Source organism: Lissotriton vulgaris, chromosome 6, assembly GCF_964263255.1.
Source record: "Lissotriton vulgaris chromosome 6, aLisVul1.2, whole genome shotgun sequence".
NCBI classification, from domain to species: Eukaryota; Metazoa; Chordata; class Amphibia; order Caudata; family Salamandridae; genus Lissotriton; species Lissotriton vulgaris.
The window spans coordinates 969174482-969192827 of NC_141694.1; the positions used below are offsets into that span (position 1 = coordinate 969174482).

At 43.3% G+C, this 18346-nt stretch overlaps 1 protein-coding gene across 7 annotated transcripts in view; it reads right to left on the reverse strand.

The window, feature by feature from the left end:
• LAMA2 (laminin subunit alpha 2) overlaps nt 1-18346 on the reverse strand; it is a 3858378-nt gene that overhangs the window by 3327196 nt on the left and 512836 nt on the right. The gene's annotated exons all lie outside the window — the stretch shown is intronic.

Genomic DNA, 18346 nt, shown 5'->3' on the forward strand with positions numbered 1-18346 from the left:
TAGTCGGGGGTGAGGTCATGGAGGTCACTGTGGCAGGCAGTAGAGGGGTAGGTTGCTGAGCGGACGTGTGGTATTACAGTGCAATGTTGGGGTAAACTTTAGGGGTGGGGGTGCGGGGTTGTCAGGAAGTTGTTATTTAGTGAGAAGTAGTTTTGTTCGGCACAGGCCAGGTGGGAAATGTTATAAGTGCACCTGATTCCAAATAAAAGCGGCCTTTTTCACACATTTTGGTTGTCAGTGTCAGTGCTTCCCCCCCTCACCTACTGGTGTGCCCCAATGGGGATTTGGGGGGTGGCCGACCAGTGGGAGGCTCGCCCCCCCCGGGAAGTCTGGGGCACCGGGGTAGGGGGGGGGGAGGAAGTATGTCCCTCGGGTCTCGCCGTAGCCGGCGTTCTTTTGGGCTGTTTGGGCTGGTTGGGGGTTTTTGGGCTGCTTTTGGGCTGGCACAGTACATAAACGGCCATTTTGTGTCACTGCACACTGTTGGTGGTGCAGTGATACAGCAGTCAGGGTTGCGACAGTTTTTTGTGGCCCTCCCTCCCTCCCTTAAATTTGCTGTCCCTCATTGTGTGCGGGGGGTGGGGGGTCCTGGTCCTGGTCATGAGGTGTTTTTGTTGGTCGAGGGTGCACTGGTTAGGTTAAAAAGTTGTGTAGTCGCTGGAACAGGTGCGCTGTGGAGGGCGCTTTCCTAAGGAGATAGGGTGGTTTTGGGTAGGCCTGGGACTGTATGGTAGTCGGGGGTGAGGTCATGGAGGTCCCTGTGGCAGGCAGTAGAGGGGTAGGTTGCTGAGCGGACGTGTGGTATTACAGTGCAATGTTGGGGTAAACTTTAGGGGTGGGGGTGCGGGGTTGTCAGGAAGCTGTTATTTAGTGAGAAGTAGTTTTGTTCGGCACAGGCCAGGTGGGAAATGTTATAAGTGCACCTGATTCCAAATAAAAGCGGCCTTTTTCACACATTTTGGTTGTCAGTGTCAGTGCTTCCCCCCCTCACCTACTGGTGTGCCCCAAATAGAAATTCACTTCAGTCCTAAAACCTGTGTCCCAGGTCCTGATGCTGCCAGGGCTGGACTTCATCTTTAGTGCTCATTGCCTCTGTAATTAAAGAAGGCCTATGTAAGTAAAGAAGGCCAGCAGGTTCACTGGTATTTAAAGTAATTTTCATTTTACTGTCAGCGGACACCTTACTAGTTTATTTATTTATTGTTTTTTAATAAACTGGAGGTTGTTCATTTTCCTACATTGCACCCACGACATAGAAATACATCCCTCAACACATCAGAGTCTTCTCCTCACTTCATAAGTTCTGCAAGAAGCTGAATACTTGGCTGTTCATATAAGCTCCTTGGGGATCAAACACCTACACAAATGCCCAAGCACCTGGACACCCTCTTGGATGATTAATGCACTATTTAAATCAGCACATTGATCTTCGGCAGATACACCTCCCTCTCCAATGAGTCCTGGTGGCCATCAGAACTCAGACTTACTCCCACTCCGAATCCTCATGTCCACAACCTCGGCATCATCCTGGACAGCCACCCTCCATCAGACGTTGGGTTAACACTGTCCTGCTTCTATACTCTATGCATGCTCCGGAAAGTCTTCAAGTAGCTGTGCATCAGCTCCAGGAAAACTGTGGTGCAGGCCCTCATCACCAGTCGGCGTGACTACCGCAATGGACTCTATGCAGGCACCACCACCGCACTCATGAGAAGATGATCTAGAACACAGCACCCAGACCGATCCTCAACCTGCTAAAGAGGACACACATCACCCATCACCTGAAAGACCTCCACAGGCTCCCCATCAAGAAAAGACGCCAATTCTAGATCCTGACCCACGCCTACAAAGCCCTCCATGCCTAACTACTGGTCTACATGAACCACCACTGGAATTTCCACCTACCTCCCAGGAAAATCCTCTCCGCCCACCTCACCCTCGCACAGATACCACATAACTGATGCTGCCTCACCCGAGGAAACTCCATCTACCACCTCGTCGCCAACTCCTGAAAATCCTTTTCCTTCACCTCTGTACTTTACCCTCGCTGACCCACCTCAGGTAGGAACTCAAGACCTTGCTCTTCAACTGACACCGCAGTGCAGCTGTTGATACCCCCTTGAGTGATAAGCGGTGCTATATATGTACTCCCTGATTGAATAATTGAGCATAAAATAACAAAACATAACATAATACAAACAGACAACTACAACAGAGATACCTCGGTGCTGTAATGAACCAATGCTTTTAGTCAATAAGGTAGCCAAACAGCATCATTTATTTGATCGAAATAAAGGCCATTTCAAAGATTTCTTTCATATTAAAAGAAGTGGTTGTGACCGTACAGATAGAGGAAGCAAATTCCATTTGGAGATAGCTGCTACTGAATACGGATGTATGACGTTACAACGCATACTTTTACAACGCATACTTTTACAACGCATTTTTTACAACGCAACATCCATTACAACGGATTCCATTACAACGCATGCCATTACACGAATTTTTTAAAACTACCTTTACAACGCATTCCATTACAACGCTTATTACCTTTACAACGCATACCATTACAACGCATAACATTACATTGCATGTATGGTAAGTATTGGATAGTGTAGGGGAAAAAGTTACTATTCTAACTCAGGGGGGGGGGTGAAACAGTAGGGTAAGTGTTGGATAGTGTAGGGGTAAAAATTACTATCCTAACTCCAGGGGGGTGCAACAGTAGGATAAGTGTTGAATAGTGTAGGGGTAAAAATTACTATTCTAACTCCAGGGGGTGCAACAGTAGGGTAAGTGTTGGATAGTGTAAGGGTACTATGCGTTGTAATGTTATGCGTTGTAATGGTATGCATTGTAATGACATGCGTTGTAGTGGTATGCGTTGTAGTGTCATGCGTTGTAATGGTTGGGTTGTAATGGCATGCGATGTAATGGATGTTGCGTTGTAAAAATTTCGTTGTAATGGTAGTGCGTTGTAAAAGTTGTGTTGTAAAGGTTGTTTCCCACTGAATACTCTTTCCCACCGAGAGTGGAACAGTGAAGCATTCAGTAGAAAAGTGTCTTTGTACGAAAATCAACGGCTAGATTTATATATGTGGCAAAAGGGACTGATGAGAATCAAAAGGTATTTGTCTATATAGCAGAGAGAGAATTAAACAACCCCTTTTCCTTCAAAGGCAGCTAATAAGAGAGATTAAGGCGGCAGAGAAAAAGTTGGTTCTTTTAAGTCTAAAAAGCAAACTTGCTACGGAGTTCTGGGCAGGTTGTAATTTATACAGTGCTTGAGTAGCCAGTTCAAGGTGTAGTGCAATACAATAAACAGTACGAGCTTCAAGAAATGCATTAATAAGTTGACCCTTATGAGGAAAATAAAATAAATAAATCAGGTATTGAAGGTGCTAAGTTAAACAGGTCCAATGTTACTACAGATGTCATCTGGTTCATCAAGGCGAGTAACAAGTTGAATTTAGCTCCAACATTTTTAACATGGCCAGAAAGGGAGCTTCCAAAATATAGGGAGTCTGTGTGGTAGAAGGATTTCAATCTTGCCTGCATTATATTATTGCTGAAATTGGCAAATGCAGGTATGTGCCTTCTCAAGCCTATCAGGAAAATCAGGGCTCCATTGCATTTTCTCCAAAAAGCTGGATAATAATTTGTGTGTCACCCGCATACGTAAACATAGATAAACCAAAAGATTAAATGAATTGCATCAGACAGGTCACGTACAGATTAAAAGGCAAAGGGGAGAGGACCGAAACCTAATGGATTTCCCAGACCAATAGATTCACCTCAAAAAGAAAAAGGGAAACAACTTCTTAGTCTGATGGCCAAAAATTCTTTGAGTCGGGTAAGGGCTGTGTCCCTGACACTAAGGGGTCTATTAGGATGGCGGTAAAAAAATCCCTCCAACCGCCTTGGTAGCGGGAAAACACCGCCCACTAGGACCACGGGAAAACTGCTGGTCCAATTAGTATGCTCCGCAGTTGAAATCCGGCGGTGGTCGGATTCTGGCTGTTAACATTGCAGTGGTTGCAGCTGCCAGCAGCACCGCCGCGATGTCAAAAAAAGCATGTCCTGCATGTCCCTGCACTGTGTGGCAGGCACTGCACAGTGCCTGCCACCTGGTACAGGGACATGTAGGGGGGTACCATGGGTACCTCCCAGTGCACCCACACACCCCCCCAACACATTGGGGTCCACAATGGAGCCCCAGAGACATTCTCCGACTGCCTTTCCATGGCAGTCCCACCACTGCAGAAGGCTTGCTACCGCCGGCATCATAATCGTGCCGGAGGTGATTGGCCCTGATCTGCCACAATTGTAGCGGTCCAGTTCCGCATGCCAGGCAAGCGGGCGGACTACAACCGGTGAAAAAGTGGCGGGCGAAATCCGGCGGTGGTCGGATTCTGGCTGTTAACATTGCAGTGGTTGCAGCTGCCAGCAGCACCGCCGCGATGTCAAAAAAAGCATGTCCTGCATGTCCCTGCACTGTGTGGCAGGCACTGCACAGTGCCTGCCACCTGGTACAGGGACATGTAGGGGGGTACCATGGGTACCTCCCAGTGCACCCACACACCCCCCAACACATTGGGGTCCACAATGGAGCCCCAGAGACATTCTCCGACTGCCTTTCCATGGCAGTCCCACCACTGCGGAAGTCTTGCTACCGCCGGCATCATAACCGTGCCAGAGGTGATTGGCCCTGATCTGCCACAATTGTAGCGGTCCAGTTCCGCATGCCAGGCAAGCGGGCGGACTGCAACTGGTGAAAAAGTGGCGGGCGAAATCCCGCGGTGGTCGGATTCTGACTGTTAACATTGCAGTGGTTGCAGCTGCCAGCAGCACCGCCGCAATGTCAAAAAAAAGCATGTCCTGCATGTCCCTGCACTGTGTGGCAGGCACTGCACAGTGCCTGCCACCTGGTACAGGGACATGTAGGGGGTACAATGGGTACCTCCCAGTGCACCTACACACCCCCCAACACATTGGGGTCCACAATGGAGCCCCAGAGACATTCTCTGCATGCCTTTCCATGGCGGTCCCACCACTGCAGAAGGCTGGCTACCGCCGGCATCGTAATTGTGCCGGAGGTGCTTGGCCCTGATCTGCCACAACTGTAGCGGTCCAGCGCCGCATGCCAGGCAAGTGGGCGGACTGCAACCGGTGAAAAAGTGGCGGGCGATAAATCACAACTCTGCGGTCATGACCGCAATGCTAATCGGATCGGCAGTTTTGAGGGTTTCGATGGCTGGCGGAAGTCTGCTACCGGTCCGGCGGTTGCTACCGCTGGCCCGGTGTCAGGCATTCGCCTGCCATCCTAATAGACCCCTAAGACTCTCTAGACAATAAATAGAAGAATCTGGTGGTCTACGGCATTAAAGGCCAAAGAAAGATCCAGCAAAATCAGTGTGGCTGGTGCACCTTGATTGGCACAAAAGCATAACTCATCCAAGACAACTACTCCCACTGATTTGGTGCCTAGGATGCAAGAGGTTATTGATTTCAACATGCCTGGATACTCAATCTAGGAATTTAGCTAAATATTGGGAGTTGTGAACTTGGTCTATAGTTAGATAAATCTGCATCAAACAAGGAATTAAGCACTCCATCTTAAATTCCAAAGAAACCATACCGGAAATGGTGAGACATTTATTAAAGATCTCACTAGAACACGTTCCATTGTTAAAATATTTTTATGAAGCCTAGCACAGTAGTGTTACCTGTAGACCCGAGGCTATCTGTTTTTCACCAAGGAACAAAAGTTCTCACCCTCCTCAATTTAAAAATGATTAAGAAACGGTAATGGTTTGAAAACAAAATAATCATAACATGGGAAGAGGGGAATATTTGCTTTCTCGAATTAAAAGTTGATCTTGGTAATCTAATTGGTAATCTAATTGGTGAATTAAAGCATTCAAACTTTTTCCATAGTTCTGAGCTGCTGTCACTTTAGTCTTTCTTTACTTTTGCATGTGTCATGAGATTCCTTCTTTGGTTTCTGTTAGCAACAGCGTGGAGTTCACAACGCTTACATCAGCATCCTCACCATATATGAAATCAACAATGGGGCTATCACTGAACAAGGCCAACCCAAACTGGGCAAGAACTGAACTGATTGTTATGGCAGAAGAAGGCCTACATGAACCCCTTCAGAATGTAAAAGCACTTACTGCTTCTACCATTTCTATTCACAAATCCTGGAGAAAGCCTTTGCTCAGCAAGAGGGAGAGTATAAGCTATATTCTCCAAACTTGAAAGACAAAGTTTGTCCTGGTAAATCAGTCAAGACGACAGCAGTGTTCTTAGATTGTCTGCAGCCTCTGAAAGACTAATCTATCTGGAACAGAGTTAGACTCTGGTACATGCATCCAAATCTTCAGTTGTGTGATATGAAAGGGCATGTGATAGCGGTTTGTCCCCGTCTGTGTATAGTTAGAATGCTTGCATTGTGTGGCATCGTGATTCACGATTAGCTACACCTTTATGCATTTAGAATGCTTGTTTTTATGACTGACTGAATGCTTGTTTTGTGGTATCTCACTAAAGTTAACCTGCAGCTCGTCTAGTCCTGTTAGTTTGTAGCTAGAACCTTTGATTGAATGTCATCATGCATGACCAAGACCCCGTTATAATTTCCAACTGTGTAATTTTGACACATGGAAGGCTGTAATCCCTGTGTAAAAGCCAGTCTCTGATTTCTTTATATAGGAGAGTTGTGACACATCTAGTCTCCTGTAATATAGACACGACATAGCCGCTCAATTGTAGTGAGTTATTACAGTTGAGTTTTGATATCGCAAGGCCTGATGCCAGAACCAACAGGCACGGTGAAAGACAAGTTACAGAGCATATTTACAGCAGCAGTTTAAACATGTTAAAATTTGAACTGGATTTCCGTCCTAAAGGTATAATTCTCTGCAAAGAAAAAGTGCTTAGCAGAAAAGAGATACTGATGCAAAACATGTACATTTTTTCCATGCTATAGGGTATTGCAGGAAAGATAGAATCTCTGCAGGTTGCTACACAATTTAAGCCACTGCATGTTTTTAACGTGAATCACGTTAAACCAAATCGAAAATCTTTTTGCAAAAATTACTGACTGCTTTTTGGTGTATTACATTTCTCAGTTAAGATTCTGCTTTTATCTTTCATGTCTGCAACCAATAAGAAAGAGCAAGACACCAAGGATTGAAGAGGATTTTGGGACGAGGCATAGTGCATTATAAACAAAAATAAAACCTCTGCCATACTGCAAAACAATTTTGCAATGCCTTTTAGCATTTTAGCATTCAATGACCTTGTAAAGGTACTTGGCCATCAGCCTCTTTCACCTAAACGGCCAGAAAACTCCATAGTGACTTGCAATATTCTCATAAATTACCGCATGGGGTACTTTATCTCAAATGTAATGCATTTCCCTAGCCCTCGGTTTCTTTCCAGGTCAGATCTGTCCATGTGTAGTTCTGTCCCTTATACATGCACTTTTAGTGTTTAGTGATATGATGCCATAGTACTTGTGTGCTACCATCAATTTCCCTGTGAATCTAAGAGCATCATTGTGTGGTATCATACTCATCATCTCCTTGGGAGTCTTCCTCGCCACCTGATTTACGCCGTGGGCTTCATCTCAAGTCAAGTCAGAGAATTTGTATAGCGCACTACCTACCCAGAGGGTCTCAAGGCGCTTAGACAGGGGAGGAGGATTACTTGTCAAATATCCACGTTTTAAGTTGCTTTCTGAAAGCTAGGTGGTTCTGGGTAAGGCGAAGGTAAGCGGGGAGTGAGTTCCATGTTTTAGCAGCCAGGTACAGAACAATCCATAGCAAATTTACGCTCCATCCCACCCATAAGAGGAGGCATGACCCACCCCACTAACTGTGGAACTACCAAGCTCCGTAAGCAACCACATGAATCGAATAGTCCAACAGGGAGGGAGGGATGGGAACTCATGTGACGAGGAAAACTACACTTGGAGTCACCAGGGCTACTGACTCCGGAATCTGGGGATCACGGTTCGATCCCCGTTGCCGGCGGCAGATTAGCCCAGCACCATATGACTCTGGGCAACAGCTTGCTTAATCTTACCGATGGCCCCCAGCGCCTAGAGACCCTTACGGGTGATTGTTTGCGCTTTATGAATGTGGATTATATAAAGATTACAGGTAAGCAACAGGGGCATTATCCTCCAGTGGATCATCTGTACCCTTCAATGTGCAGTTAGAATCTTTGTATAATGTCATGCATATTCTGTGATATGTTAATTTCCCATGTAGTTGAAATGTTCAATTGTATAATGACATCGCCTGGACACCTCACCCAGACTGCTCCCCTAATGATGTAGTATGGCCCATGTGCATCTTTAATAGCAGTGAAGCCTCCTTTCATGATATGCTCAGCGCCACCCTAGCGGGCCTTTGCCTTTCAGTCTTAATGAATAAATTCAGATTGTGCAAGGGAACTGGAAGCACGGATTATATATGCTTTCCTTAAATCAGTGGTAAGCTTTGCAGATGATAAAATTATGTTTCAAACGTCACTGTTGCTCAATGCTGTTTTCAGCTGAATGTTTTAAGTTTTCCTCTTGCTTTTATATTACATTCCACTTTTTATGTGCAACATTCGAGTGCCAATAGTTTCCAGTTGCATCCTCCTAAATGTGGAGGTTTTGCAATATCTCAGGGACAAAAAAGGTAGGCCAAACGTTCCTATCTGTCCAATTTGTGGTAACCAGTGTACATGGGAACAGATTTGTTTTTAGTATTGTATGACTCTCACGAGTTGCTTCTTATGGGTAAAACACATTTAGATTAGCTGTTTTTAAAACTAGAAAGTCTTGATTGATTGTATCACTATTGTCTGTGCTGGGGAGAGGTGTGTTGATTGTCAACAGCACTATCACACCTCTCATGCTACTGATACCACCCTCCTACCCCTCACACACTAGCATTCACACACTATGAAGTACACTCTTGCACCCCTTATACACTAACAGTCTCATTGAACCAACACCACTATCAAACCGAGCAGCAAAGAGTACCTCTATTAACACTCCGGGTAGCAATAATATACTACCGACAGCACTCACTCACCCTTCACAGCGGCTCTCTCACTCTTCTGAAAAGGGTAGCAGTCACTCATTACCAGAAGTACCCTCACATACTTCACAGACTACCAGCCACAAACCACCAATAACATCACACACTAGCAGCCAGACACTACTAGAAAGCTCCGACCCCCTCACAGGCTAACAGTCACACAATACCCAGAGGATGCTCTTACCCCTGAGTAGCAGTCACTCATTACCAGAAGTACCCTCACATGCTTCACAGACTACCAGCCACAAACCACCAATAACATCACACACTAGCAGCCAGACACTACCAGAAGAAACCTCCGACCCCCTCACATTCTAACAGTCACACAATACCTACAGGATGCTCATACCCCTGAGTAGCAGTCTCTCAATGCCAACAGCACTCTCTGTTCCCTTTCATACATCAGTAGTTTCACAGTGGGGATAGCGCTCTCACATCTCTCAGAGACCATCAGTCACACACTTCTGAGAGCAGTCACATCTCACAAAGTAGCAATCCCACACTGCAGCGTAAGGGGCAGCACCTTGCATCAGGGAAGTGCTGGTTGCTGCTGTCCAAGAGCAAGAAAACAAATGCCAAGATTTCTTTGAGAAAAACGAGACACGCTGGCTTTGCTAATGCTTATTATAGCTACAACTATTTGTAGGGGAAACGATTATTCTTCCCATCTATGTTAATACATGGACTGGAATTCTTTTCAACCAATTTTGTAATTCAGAGTTTTTTCTTTTATCAAGAGGAACTAGTCGGAGTGATTGTTGTTTCCTAGAAGAGATATGTGTGTTTAGCCTTGGTAATTTCATGTCTATAAACAGCCTTTGTGACCCTTTCTGTATGTTTTCAATTAATTTGGTCTTCCAACTTTCAGTCGCTTTATGTCAGCTAATGACCATAGCTTTTGGCTCTGTGAGAAAATTGATGAACAACACAGGAACACAGATACACACATCACAAAGAAATGTATATGTATATAATAGATTCATGTTATTCTGTTCTGTTATTTGATGTTGGATTCTACTCGTGAAGCAAAGCAAAGAAAACTGATTTACATTGCATGGTACTGGTAAGAACATTCATACCCGCTGTTGACAGACAGAATAAGAATTTCATTAACACAAAGAACAGCTTAATTGTTGTTTTCCTACATTTCCTAAGCAATCACAAAAGGGAGAGTCATGTATATTATATCCAATGAATTTTAATCTCTGCAACACTAAACAATCTTTGGCAAACGAAACTGCAAGGCTCCATGTTGATTGTGATAGATGTGATTTCATTTTATCCTCTTCAGGTCAAATAGACATGGGGATTAAGCTTGAAAAATAGAAATATGGGACATGAATTAACAATTAACTGTAATACTCATTACCAGGGTTTAATCATTTTGGGACACTGATTAATTGCTGCCACTGTCTCCTTTTTTTCTGAAAGGAGAAATTACCTCTGCAGAATGTAAACGATTGCAGTTTGCATAAAAAGCCAGGCCTTTTCCTCCTCAATGTGGAATATGGAACGGTATAACATTCTCTCCTAGGCTTCTCAAATCTACACAGCGTAGTGATTTTTGCAAGTGCCTAGCCCAATGAGAAGGTATGTGCCCTGTTGCGCATCACAGCACATATATTTGAACATGTGGTGCAATTTATTACCACCACAAGCTTGCCATACAAAAAATATGGAAGTGTCTATTTATTCGGACGCTCGCCAAACAGTACAAAATCTGTGCTATTTACCTAGCAGCCTGCAAAATAGTACATAACCTCTGCTGCTTAATGTTACATTTATTGCTGCTTGAAATGAAGAACTCTGCACATGAGAAAAGAGCAGGATGTCGAGTTTATTTAAACACCTCAGCCACCTCCGAGCCCCTCGCAAACTCCCGTCAGTCACGTCCGGGCGCCTCTCATCGAACCTTGGAGACCTAAAGGTTCTGATGACACTAGTGTGTCATCAATAGGCAAAGTGTCACACGTCTCACTCCTTTACACAATGGCATGGATAAAAACATAGCATGTGAGGTAGAAGACTTACATCACATGTATACTAGGAGACAACCCAGGCAGAACGGCGGCAGGGAGGGGTGGGATTAGGAAAAACGGAAAAAAATGGGAAAAGTACAGATGACGGGGGAAGGTAAAGAACTGTTAATGGTAATTACAGTGGAACCAAGTCAAAAAGAGTACCAAGTTTGGAGGAAGAAAAAGAAGGCATCTCATAGTAATTATCAAGAAAACAGTACATCAGTGCCTTGAGTTAATTACAAAGGCTTTCAGATGAGCTGGGATATGGGTCATCTGCCCACTCCTCCTAACAGATAACTCAGATTTCTCCTTGTCAGTGTCATTTTCTTCCAGCCTGTGTTCAGGTCCCATACAGCGGACCACCCTTCCCAGATACCAAATTCTTCCACCCTGCGTTTTGAATGCATTGCGGAGGAGTTTAAAAATCTTCCTGGGTTCGGTAAACTTTGACCCTGCACGGTGAACAATAGGAGCCCTCACCTTGACCTAATCACCCAGCTTGAACTGGTTTAGTTTGGTATTGTGAGCTTGGTCACAATGTTACTGCCTTGCCTTTTGCAGATCTACTTCCTTCTTCTCTAAGACTGCTTTGTGCCCACCTTTGCCCACCCCTTGTCCAATTCATCCACCCTGGCACTAAGCTTGAGTTGGGCTAGTGGCCTTTCAACACTTCAAAAGGTGTCCTGTCAGTGGACTGATGCGGAGTGAGACGATAAGCTTTCAATCGTTTCATGGTTTCCTCCCTCCAAGATAAACCACTACTCTTGGCTAGTTGAATCCCTTCCTTAAGCATTTTGTTGAATCGTTCTAATACCCCATCGGTTTCTGGATTCTAGAGGGCACAGAGTTGGGTGTCAAATCTTATTGCTATCCATAGACTCCTTCATTTCTCTGGAGCAAAATTATGTCCTATTATCTGATAACACAGTGTTGGGTCGGTCTTCTCTCATGAATAATTCCACCAGAAATGGGATTACCGTCCCAGGACTAATATCAGACACAATTGTAATTAGTGAGAAAAGATCTATCAAGACAATTATGTATGTGGCATTACCTTCACCAGACAAAGGACCTAATATGTCCACTGCCACCTCCATCCACTGTCCCTCATAGAGCGCACAACACACCATAGGTGGGGTTTTAGATTTGAGAACCTTGACACTGTTTGAGCAAGGTAATCAGTCTCTCACCACCCTTTTCACTGCAACATCAATAGCGGGCCACCAAAAATCAGGGTGCAGTCTCTGCTTAGTTTTAGTGATGCCCAATTAACCCTCATGTTCAACATCTATTAGCCTCTTTCTCGGGGATGGTGGGGAGCATGACAAACAATCTGCTGTAAAGTTTTTGATTCCTGGAACATATTCCATTTCAAAACTAAATTCCTGTAAGTTTACTACTCATCTCTTTGATCCGGCTGGAAAGCGCTACTACACCTTTGTTTGTGAAAACCTCCTTAAGAGCTTCATGATCAGTTCGTACTCTGAAAACTGTTCCCCAAACCAAATCTCTAAATTTGTTGAGTGCCCAGTATACAGCTAGAGCTTCCTGCTCAGTAACAGAGTAGTTACACTCTGCCTGTCTTACCGCTCTGGATGCAAACACAATGATATGCTCCCTAGTACTATCCTCTTTTAAGAATACTGCCCCCAGTCCTTTAGAACTGGCATCAGTTGCTATGATGGTGTTTTTACCAGTGACAAAGGACTAGAGACTAGATGCCTTAGATAGAGTTTTCTTGATATCTAAAAATTCACTCTCACACCCCTCATCCCAGGAATAAAGGGTATTCTTTTTGAGCAATTTGCGCAACTTGAATGTGCGGCCTGCAAAGTTGTTTACAAATTTGCTATAGAACTCTACTATCCCCAAGAATGACTTGAGCTCATCCTTTTTCTTGGGGGGGGGCGTCAAATCCACAATTGTGTTTAAGAGATCCTCCTTTGGATGTATGCCTTGAGCCGAAATTAAGTGCCCTAAATAATTCTTTTTAGGATATGTAATCTTACAGTTCTCTTTTTTTACTGTGAGCCCATATTCCATGAAATTGTTAAGTACTAAACATAATCTCTCATTGTGAATGGTGTCCAGCTTCTCAAAGATCAAAACATTGTCTTGATAAAAGAAACCCCTGGAACATCCACCAGTATAGTTGACATGGCCCTCTCGAAAACTGATGCTGCCAACGTCAGGCCTAACGGCATGCGCTTGATTTTGTAAGCGCCCATGGGTGTTATAAATGCTGTGAGGTCGTATGACTCTGCATGAAGGCAGACCTGGTAGTATGCTGATGTAATATCAAGAGTAGAGAAGCACTTAGCACCTGCTAATTTGGTAATGATCTCATTTATCTTGGGCAAGGGGTACTTGTCCACCACAACTTCTCTACTGAGGGCTCTCAAGTTGATGCACAGGCCGATTTTTCCATCAGATTTTCTTGCAACAGCTATCAAGGCCAACCACTCTGTCGCTGCTACAGGTTTGATAATGCCTGATTTGCACAAATTCTCTAACTTCGCCCTCACAGCTCCTGTATACCAATGCGCAGGCTTCGCACTTTGGCAGAGACTGGGGTGGCATTGTCTTTAATTTTTATATCATTTACAAAGTTCTTGAGACACCACAACTTGTCAGTGAAGACATCCAGAAACTACTCCTCTGTTTGAAGACTATCTTCCCCTACCTGTGTTGCACTCTGCACCAGGATCTGAGGGCAGGAATTCAGATCAAGATACACTATAAGTCCTTCTGAACCAGATACATACATTTTACACTCTGCATATTCTATTTTGCCAATGAATAAACCCTTTCATATTAATTGGCTACCCTCCTTAACCCCCAGGGAATATGTCCATTGTTTGCAGTTTCATCTGACCATGATGAATATGTTTAAACACTTAATCTGACACAATCATGAGCCTAGAGTAAGAGTCAAACATGACCTCAACCTCTTTGTCATCTATTTTAAATAAATCTTCAGGATTACCCAGGTTTGTGTCAGATGCTTGCAGTACTATCTCATCACAGATTTGCATTACATTTCTTCCATCTTGTTTCTTTATAAACTTCCCACTCCTACAGCATGCCATGTAGTGCCCCCTATTGACACATTTGTTACATTGCACCTTTATAGCTGGGCATTCTTCACTGTTGGCCAAATGCCCTGCATGTACACATTGGAAACACCTCCCTTTGAAACCCACCCCTTCCTTCTTCTCACTCGCAATCATTTCTTCTTTATTGACTCAACACTGCACTCTTCCATGTCCACTTGTTGCTCCTCCTCTTTGCTTGACCATGTGTTGTCCTTCCTTATCTCATGTACGCACTTCAGCATGTGCTCCACCTGTTTAGCAACTATTAGCAGCTCACCCAATGGGGGATTGTCTTTAAGCTATAACTCCTCCCTAACTTTCTCCATATTGCAATTTAGTAGGAATTGGTCTCGAATGTGCTCATCCGCGCTGGCCCCAAAGTTGCACGTGGCAGCCAACTTCCTCAGCACCTATACATAGTCTTCCCCTTCTTTCTGCGACCATTTCCCAAAATGAAAGCGTTCTAGTGGTGCAGAGACAGGATATTGAGTCATAAATATCGAGTTGCACAAATATTGAGGCATAAATATCGTCAGTGAGAAATATTGACAGCAAGAATATCTTGGTCAAGAATTTAAATTTTTAACATATCAAAATGTTTCATGTCGTTTGCAAAAATATAGTTGTTAAAAATATCATTTTTATTATTGTTATGTGTGTTAGTATATATTTTATATGTATGTGATGTGGGTGTAAAGGGTGGGAAGTAATTTATTTTTAGTTGATGAATTAATAATTGATTGTTAATTAATGTTAATTATTTGATATTTATTCTGGATCATTGTTTATTTTTTTGTGTGTTGTTTTTACATTTAAAGGGTTAAAGGGTGGGTATTAAATTAAATGTAATTCTTTAATTATTAGTTGGTTAATAGTAATAACTTTAAATTTTAAAATAAGTTTTAGTTGTGATTTATTATTTTATAGTTTTATTTAGGTGTGTGTGTTGTGGATATCATAGTTAGTTAAGTTTGTGTAGTTAATTAATGCGTATTCGTTTTTTTAAATTAATAATATTTTAATTTAATTTTAAATATGTTAATTATGTAAATACATTTTAGAATGTGTTTTGTTATTATTGTGGTCTTATAGGGTAGGAAATAAAACAAATACATTTATGTTTTCAATAATTATTTTGTTTGTAAATATTTTCCAGTTTAAAATAATATTTTTTTTGTAAATGTATTTATTATTTTATTTTATATAATATTTCTAGGTTTTTGTTATATGTAATTAATATTTTATATGTGTTCTTTTTATTCGTTTTATATATTTATTTTAAATATTGTTTATTATTTAATTTATTTTTTATTAAGTTGTTTGTGTTTGAGTGTGAAGAGTCATTTTTTTCTCTGCTATCCAAAACTTTCCTTACTGTTGCATTCACTAAAGTGGGAATAGCAATTTTTACCCCTCCGATATCCAGCACTTTCCCTAATGTTGCACCCACTGGAGTGGGGATAGTTATTTTTACCTCTCTGCTATCCAATACTTATTCTACTGTTGCATTCAATGGAGTTGGAATATTATTTTTACCAGCCGCGGCCTATGCAGGTAACAGCAGTGGGGCTGTGGGGCCGTGTGGGGGGGTGATTTTGAGGGACAATATCAAGGGAAAAATAAATAAATAATTAATTTCCTCTCAGCATCATCCCTCGAAATCCCCTCCACCCGGCCCCACGGCCCCACCGCTGTTACCTGCATGGACCGTGGCTGATTTTTACCCCTCCTCTCTGCAGCACTTGCCCTACTGTTGTACTCACTGAAGTGTGAATAGTAATTTTTACCTCTACAAAGGAAGGTAACTATTTGAATGATTGTTTATTCTCTTTAGAAATGGACTTTGCAAACGAATTATTCGAACCGCCTGTTGATTTTAAGCCAACGTTTCACGGGAGGGGCTTGTCAAGTGTAATTGACTACATACTTTGTTCCCAAAGTTTAAAGGGCCAACTGTCTAATTTTACCACAGGTTCTGGCCCTAGTAGTGATCATTTTCCTAATAGCATTTCATTAATATTTCGGAATGTTTTTTCTCAACCTGATAAGCTGAGTCTATTGAACCAACAATCAATGACTATGGACAAAACAAATGGGTTTTCAGTAAAATGGGCTAAAATCAATCCAGCAGAAATTTCGAAAAAAGTTATAAGCAGAGCCCTACCTTGGTTGAATACCTGTTTGGCACCAGACTCTTCTCCTAAATTGATTATCAACAGTTTTCTGGAAATTGTCAGAATAATACGGGAAGAGCTGACTAGCAACCAAAATTCCAAGAAACCAAAAACTAATGGCTGGTTTAATTTAGATTGTTGTAAAGCCCTCAATAATTTAAAATTAGCTCTACACAAGCCTGTTAGAGACCATGAGGAAATCAAAACACTCAGAAAGGGTTATAATTTAGCTCTATACAATTGCAGGAAAGAAATTAAGAAAAAACTGTGGGCCCAACTTCATGAGAGTTGTCTAACAAAAGACAGCTCCCTGTTTTGGCGCACGGTTAAATCACCCTTTTTGGTTGATTCCGCCACTGCCCGCCATCTTGATGTGGCGGTGTCGGCCGATGAGTGGGTAGCACACTTCTCCAAAATATTTGGTGGTCTACTTACACAGACCACTACTGAAGGTAGGGAGGTCGGAAATGGAAATACAAACCAGATCTATCCTATAGATCTAGTGTTTAGCCATGAGGAGGTCATTAAAGCACTATCTTCTTCTAAGACTGGCAAGGCACCAGGCCCGGACGGGGTTCCTCTGGACATCTTTGCATACTGTCCTGACCTTTGGACACCTCTTATCACACAGGTTATGACCGCTGTCTCAAATGTAGGCCTAATAGATTCTTGGTCCACCTCAATTCTCCTTCCCATCTTTAAGAAGGGTGAGCGTAATAACCCAGCCTGCTACAGGCCGATTTCCCTCCTGGATTCCTTGGGTAAAGTTGCGGGTCGGTTAATCCTGGAGCGTCTCCAGGAATGGGCAACCACGAACAACATCATGACCGACCTGCAATATGGTTTCCAGGAGGGCCTTGGCACTGTGGAGCAGGCTCTAAATCTAGCCCTCTTGATTGGCAAATATGCAGGAGCCAAAGGGGCTAACCTATACCTAGTGTACGTCGACCTTAGCGCAGCTTTTGATTGTGTCATCCATTCAAAGCTGTGGTCCATACTCGGCAAGCTAGAAGTCGACCCCCCTCATCAATTTTCTCCACAAACTCTACTCTGACGCCTCTGCTTGCGTCAGATACGGAGTGAATGGAGAATTATCACCATCTTTCATTGTTAACAGGGGGGTCAGACAGGGCTGTGTCCTGGCTCCCTTCCTATTTAATCTGTACACAAACGGCCTAGAAGTGGCCATGCTTGAAGGGAGCCAGGACCTTCCAACTATTAACCATCGCCCTTCCCTGCATTACTATATGCAGATGATTCTGTCATATTAGTAAGAACTCTCAATCAACTTCAATCTCAAGTAAATAAGTACTGCAAATGTATGTCTTCTCTGGGCTTAAAAGTAAACAAAAACAAAACTTTCGTAATGCATATTGCGCCTAAGGCGAAGAAAACCAAACCAATAGTCATCGATAACGTTAGGTTGGAACGAACTAGTATGTATCCATACCTAGGAATCCTAGTGGATGACAAATTAAGCTGGAAGCAAGGTTTAGTTAGTAAAAAATTGCTCTTTCAGAGAGCAACGTCAGCCCTAGTTTCCTTTTCAAGGAAATTGGGCAAGCCTGCTGCAGCAGAATTATTAAAAATCTATTACGCTAAATGCCATAGCATAGCCACCTACGGCGCAGGGGTCTGGGGGTATGCACCAGTTGAAGCCCTTCAAATAGTAGAGAATGGGTTCATAAAATATCTGCTGGCCGTACCCCAAAGCGCCCCCACGTATGGTAGCCACATTGAGCTGGGAATCGATTATCTGATCGATAACATCAGGATCCAGCCGATCCTTTTGTGGCACCGTGTTTGGACCAAAACGCAGTGCCACCTAACCCGCTCACTCTTAACAGACTGTTTGGCTGGAGGATTTCCGGATGGCAGACGTGCTCTCCGAGCCTGTCGTAGGCAATCCGGAAATCCGAGTCGGATTCCATTCCGACCGAGCCCATTGAAATGGC